This window comes from Thermobia domestica, chromosome 10 (genome assembly GCF_964235325.1).
Source record: "Thermobia domestica chromosome 10, izTheDome1.hap1.1, whole genome shotgun sequence".
NCBI classification, from domain to species: domain Eukaryota; kingdom Metazoa; phylum Arthropoda; class Insecta; order Zygentoma; family Lepismatidae; genus Thermobia; species Thermobia domestica.
In genome coordinates, this window is record NC_137463.1 from 210,882,955 (window position 1) to 210,890,176 (window position 7,222).

A 7,222-nucleotide genomic window follows, 5' to 3' on the forward strand; every position below is an offset into this window, starting at 1 on the left:
TGCTTTTGAGACTCAGGTTGGATTATACTTACTTTTGCGTATGCATGTGTATACATATACGCGACTGGCAAGCCGACTGCTTGCGGGGATTCATACACACATGAATGAAGACGATAGTATTTCCTTAGATGAATTCTTATTTATTAAATAGGCATATATGTGGATACGGAGGAGAATGAGAAATATTAACAACATACAAAATTTTCACTATACAGAGCTTAAACGCTCAAACAAAAGAAATTGCACTCACGCAATTGAATAAACGAAATAATGAAAAATAAGACACTTAATATTGCATAGTAGACGTAGATATGCACACGTTATATAAAAACACTAGAAACATAGCCCTTCTCTTCAATATCACTTGCACTATATACTTATTATTAGCACTATGACACTTTCACTGTGTAATTTAAGACAAGGGGAATGGGGAGATACAGGAAACACTAATCCATGATGATATTTCTTGACTCCGAAGAAATGCTGTACTCCAAAAGACGGTTGTTCACTTTTTCATTTAACACCAAAATAAGACTCATATTATATATTTAATTATTCATCGTACTCCACTTATGTCAATATAGCGGCAAAACTTTTCGTTCCTTCTTACTCTGACGGCTTAGGCTCACTCCTCGCTTCTATCAACGCTTGGGAACATACCGTTCGCTATACTTAGGGTTGGTAGTGTGTTATACAAAATAATAAAGAAATGTCAAGGTTTTCTGCATTCTTACACAACACAAATATGACGCCGGTATAATGGAGAGCACTGGAAACACATGTTTCGGTCCCGTGGGAATAAAACTTGGAAGTGATAGTCAAAAAAAGTGTTGCAGTCTGAACTGGTAGATTCCTCCTATGACTGTTAGATTTTTTTTACAATACTATTATACATAAAACAGTTCAGTGGAAAGGAGCGAACGTTGGTAATTGTGTGAATGAGTCATTTCACCTTCGACTCCTACAAGCCATGAACACTGTTCTCACGGTAGGAAGGATGACACAATATGAGTGCATGAGAACACAACAGACGATGAGAATTCGTTCACACACAATATCAACTTCAGGTCCAAAAGTATTCCCAACTTTAATAAATGTCATTATGAAGAAAGTACATGGGAAGCAGTCATAGTAACGAAAACCATGAGTTCGTAACTATTTTTAGGGAAAGAAAAAAAAAATGAGCTTGCTACTACAAAGCACTTTGTCTAGACGATAAGCGTTGTATTAGAAAACAACAAGTCCTTTGTTCTACCGTGAGAAATGATATAAACAACTGAGGAACACCTGCAGAAAGAGTTGAGTTTCTCACCAGCAAGAAAAATAGCTTTTCTTTTCTATGAGTAAAATAATGATTTCGTTGCATGAATAAAAGTTAAAAAAGAAATACACTGTTCGTCCAAAAAGTAGTCTTGTGGCCAGGCTGACGGTCACATGTACCGGAAGATGAGCAAAGTGAAATGTTACAATATATATATATATATATATATATATATATATATATATATATATATATATATATATATATGTGTGTGTGTGTGTGTGTGTGTGTGTGTGGTGTGTGTTTGTGCGCGAGCGCTACAAAAAATTATATTCATTGAAGTTTCTACAATAACTCCGTCCTATATAACGGTCTAGAAAGTCTTTTAACAATAAATGAAAACCTGGTATTACAACATGCACATACGAAAATGAACCTGGATCGCAAGGTTTTAAGGCATCAGCACAGGATGTAAATCTATATATTTCTTTCTTTAAAAAGAAAAAATCACAAAATAAATTATCATTAAGATATGTTTAGTTCGATTCAGTTCACTTCGTCTAAGGACTTTTTACACTTTCCTTATTTAGTTCATGCTCTTTAAACTTCTTTCATGTTTTAATTATCACTTTATGTTAAAGATTAGATTACATCGTAAAAGTTTCTTAAGCAAAATTATCGTAATATTCCAAGATTAATATAATCAATTAGCATACTTGTAAGAATATTTTTATTATAAATAACTCATGACTTAAAACTGATTTATTGATATTGATGTCTCATTTTCATAGTTAATATGCAATAGAATGGAATGTTTAAATAATATTAATTTTAAATTAACCACATTGAGTTTGCGAGGATTCATTTAAATCATTCTTTCCAGTAAAAGCACTTGTTTGCTTTAGTTTCTGCTAGAATACATGTGAAAATGTCAGTAGGTTATGCAGAATTTCATAAGGATTAAAATGCTCAATCTCATATAGTTTAAGGACACATTTGATTTTTGTGTATGTATCTCAATACAGTAAATGCTTGTTTTTCCATAATAACTTGCTCAACGGGTAGTTAAAATCCGAATCTTCCTTGTGTACGCCCTGGTACAGATGCTAATCAAATAGATTTCTGCTATAGTTATCTAGATGATGTCCGTTTACAGAATAAATTAGATTGGGACATTGTTGTTTAGCTGGGAAGTTTCAATGCTTAGTTTCTCTACATTCAAGAATCGTTAAAAGCAATCAGTTTCGGAACACAATGATATTTCTTTGTGATTTGTAAGATATCTCTTAGGATCACTAAGCTTAAATTTAAGCTTGAAAACGACTAGAATGGTTTTCTTTAAAAATGATACTGCACGACCATTTAGCTATATGTTTTAATCTCGAGAAAAGCTATTTATCAATGATAGTAAGAAAACTTATTTCGGAGGGAACTACTGGTTGTCATAGGATGGAGAGGACTTCTTAAGACAAAATACACGCACGCACACAGATTTGACTACATTTTGACTTTAGAAAAGCTCCTTTAGGAGCAACAAAGTAAAATCATTGGGTAAAAATATAGACCGACAATTTCTATAAGTGAGATGAATTTAATGCGTTATGGGATCTTCAGGAAAGCTTGTTTATAAGCAAATATGTACCTCATGTTAGGAAAGAACTAAGTACTTCTAGGAAACAGAATATCTATCGTTTTAGTGAGCAAAATATCATTTAACAATGTCTCATTTATAAGAACTCTCAGCATGCAATGTCACTGTTGTATTTCAACTATACAGTAAAACCCTTGAATAAGAAACACCAATGAAACACAATTATTGGTCCGTAAATGAGAGGTGTCCGAATTGTAGTGAAATTTTTGAGTAACAGTTACTGATGGGACATGTTTATTTTTCCGTAAATGAGAGGTGTGTGAATTATAGTGAAATTTCTGAGTAACAGATATTGATGGGACATGATTATTTGTCCATAATTGAGAGGTTTCCGAACTGTAGTGAAATTTCTGAGTAACAGATATTGATGGGGCATAATTATTTGTCCGTGAATGAGAGGTGTCCGTTCCAGAGAGATTACACAAATGTATATTACTCCCAGCTCATGATAATGTTATGCATTATACGGTAAATACATTAGTCATAAAGTAGATATATGCTCATATAGAAAAACTATACTTAGTGTTCAAATTACGGGAAGAGAGGAGAGGGAATTTCGAAAACAGAGTGAGAGGGGAAATATTCCTCCTTAAAATTTCATCGTTTAAACTAACGCCTTTTGTTTCTTTATCTTTAGAGTTTCAAACTCGATGGGGAAAGGGAAGTGAATTTGTAGGAAAGAGAAGAAGCTCCTCATATGTCCCCTTGGCCATATGACTGGATAGCTACGATTTCATTTTATCCATTGAAGATTTCCTAGAAGTCTCGTTAGAAAACAATTTATTGTGAACAGAGGAAAGAAGAATTTGAAGTTCAGTTTGCAATTGTTCTAAGTAATAGTTCAATAAATCATTAGCTTAGGACAGATATTTTGTGAGGAAGTGTCTTACTAAGATATATTCCTGTCCGTTATGAAGGGATCACTAAAACGTTGAGGGAACAAGTAGACTGTCTGTGTCTATTTCTGAGTGTCAGGAAGATTATTTCTGTTCTGCATTATCTAAATTAATCTTAATTTTATCCTCATATGAGCAGAAAACTACAGGAGAATGTTCTTCAGAAGCTAGTAATATTATCGATGAAGCTAAGGTGATGACAACACAACGAGAAAGTTGTATAGAGTGGCCATAGCCACTGGCGTCGATATCGGCTTCGTAGATAAAACCACTGGTCACACTTCTTCATAGACTATTTGTTGTTTGTTCGTTTTGAAGTTTAACATCCAGTTCAGCACCATTTATATGAGATGTGGCTACAGCTTAACGTGGGATACGAACCACCAGATCATTTTGAATCGAATCTGGATCTTCCGCTGTGATTGCGCGTACGCCTACCGTATCATTAAGGCTGTTATGTCAAGAGTTATGCAGTTGTTGTAACAAGGCAGAGGTATTGGAGAGTCATACCCGCGAAATTCTTAGATTTAGTCTCGGTTAAATAACATTTTAAGTTATGGTTCTTGTTTTAATAAACAATTTCTCTCGATTTTTTTTTCTGGATACACCGTTGATGTTACAACAACTCACAGATGATTTTTACTAACACTGACATCAACAAATTCTATAGTTCATTAAAACCAATACAAAACGTTTGAGTTGTCACTTAAAGTTAAATTAAGCATATTAAAAGAGAATGAATTAATAAAACTAGTTGCTAGAATGAAAACCAGAAAAAAAGAAAAATATATCAGACAGAGTAAAAGGAAATCATATGGGTTGTCTACCACAGAATTTATGCAACGAGGCCTTGAATTTAACTATTGTTCTTTCTGTAACAGCCATGCAATTTTATAGATGCAATTTTTCTTACTAGCCTTTGTTTCAAGTACTATTGCCTGCTTTGTTTAGGTTTAGCACTTATGAAAAAGCACTTATTAAAAACTTTCCTTTCTCTTGTTTTAAGGAAATTTGAATTTATGAATATAAGTTATTGAGGCACTTTATAATATTAGAGTAATTTGTGGTCTGAACAGAGTAAAGGTTGGGCCATATTGACAAAACATATTTATATTTTGAATACTGCGAGCAATAACACTCATGTGTGTTTTTCATATAGCTTAACAGGGAGTGTTAGGATGGGCGTTACTGATACATGTTTCTTTCATCGTTGCAGGGAATTATCACGATGTGGACTTTCGTTGAAATTTCGTACATTACGGAGACGTACTCCAGTAGTCCAAGCTCCATTATCACAGCACAACGGTGTTTTAATAAATAACATTTTAAGAAACGACTGAAAAGCTGTTCACTGCATTCATAAGACCGAAAACACTAACAAAAATCGGATAGTGCCACCACTTATACTGCAATAGTGTCAATGAAACTCTTCAATGATACTTCTCTGGTGGCTTCATCTCCAGATTTAGTGATATCCATTGGCCACCCAGATCCTCCGATCTAATTCTACTAGACTATTTACTATGGGGGTTATCTAAAGTATAAGGTGTATACACCACAAAGCGCACTACCATCAATGAACTGAAGGATAGCATCCGAAGGAAGACAGCAGCCATTCTTGCAGAAAACATTACACCAAAGTACACTGAATGTCATTATAAGAATCAAAGAATATTCTAGTCAAGATGGTGGAGATCTAAAGGACGTGATCTTCAAACATTGAACACAGTACAAAACACCTGCCCTTTGACAATGTATTCCATATAATTGGTAATAAATGGTGTGTTCAACATGATCCACAAATGTATTTTAAATGTGCCCCATCAATATGACCCACTATTTAAAATAGCTTGGAAAATTGTTTAGTGTAAATAAGAATATTATGAGCGTTGAAAGAAGAAAAAAAGTTCTTCATAGGTTTAACATATACCAATTAAATTGTTCTCATTGAGCTCAAGTGTAAATTCTGATGCGTAGTTTTCGAAAAGAAGAAAAAGATAAATTTTTATAAATGTAAAAATTGGTGCTGTACGAGAACCATGTCGCCTATTATAATAAAAATGATAAGGAAGTATCCCCTCTTCAAGGTTTTCATTATGGCACTAGACACATGACATTATGATTAACTTTAAACTTTAAATTTTGTTTATTCATAATAATTTCCTAAAGAAAAAAACATATATCAATCAATAGATCATATCGAAGGGACAAAATTAAATATTTGAGAGTAAATTATCATGCGTAGTTTTCCAGAAAATCGAGAAAAATAATATTAATGGCTCTGAAAATTATGTCATAAGTTGTCAGTAACAACTGATCATGTTTAATCTGCTGGAACTGTTTGCTTATTTACTTGTTTACGGTATATATTAAAAATACACTGCTAAGTAGAAAGTACCAGATTAGTTGGGTTTTCTTGCAACAGTGACAAGCGTAGCCTTACGACTGTCTCATATGCCTTTTATATAGTAAATCAAAGTCATCAAAACATATAAATGTTATAGTCATTTGGTTCTTAAGCAGAGAGAAAATAATTTGAGAGATCTTAAATATCTTGTGCAGGAAATTGTGCTTAAGTGAGTAATATACACTAGAATATGCAATGCCATCGCAAATTAGACCTGTTTATATATACTTGAAATCATAGTTAACAGTTATGCACTACTAGTACTACTATACCACAATGATGATAATAATAATAATAATCTTATTTTATTTGAAAGAGAAGTAAAAGAGTATACTTTCCTAGTAGTTCATATAAATTTCATCAAGATGTTGTGAGGGTCTTCGTAGCTAGGCCATGAAACATCTTTACAGGTGCAGTGTGAAAACAGCAGTTAACAGATTTCAATGTGTGCATGTTCACGCATAACTTCGACACAAATACACCGATTTTGATGATTCTTATCTTATTTGAAAGAGTATTAAAAGAGTATACTTTCCCGGTGGTCTCATATAATTTTCTTCAGTTTGAGGGTCTTCGCAGTTAGGTCATGAATAGACATAGGATTGTTATGCACTTAAAATTAATGAAATATGCATGCAACTATGCTGTTAAATATGTTAAAATATGCACTTAATATGCACTAACAATACAATAAAAGAGCATTTTCAAATATGCAGCAAAGCTGTGACAAAGTTTTATAGTGGAAATATAATATCGAAAGTGTATTTCACCTTTCAAGGACTTCTCTTCAGAAGTTAATTTTATGATTGTTACTGTTTACATACTTCTAACTTTTTAAAACCCACACAAATTACATTTTAATAAACACAGTGACATGAGAACAAGACCTCTAATTCTTCTTCACATTTGTATTTTAGAGTACACTTGCTTCCGAAATAACACAACCTTCATTTTTCTATACGTTTCCTAATTTTTTTTAAAAAAAGATTTCGTTTATAAGGATTTAC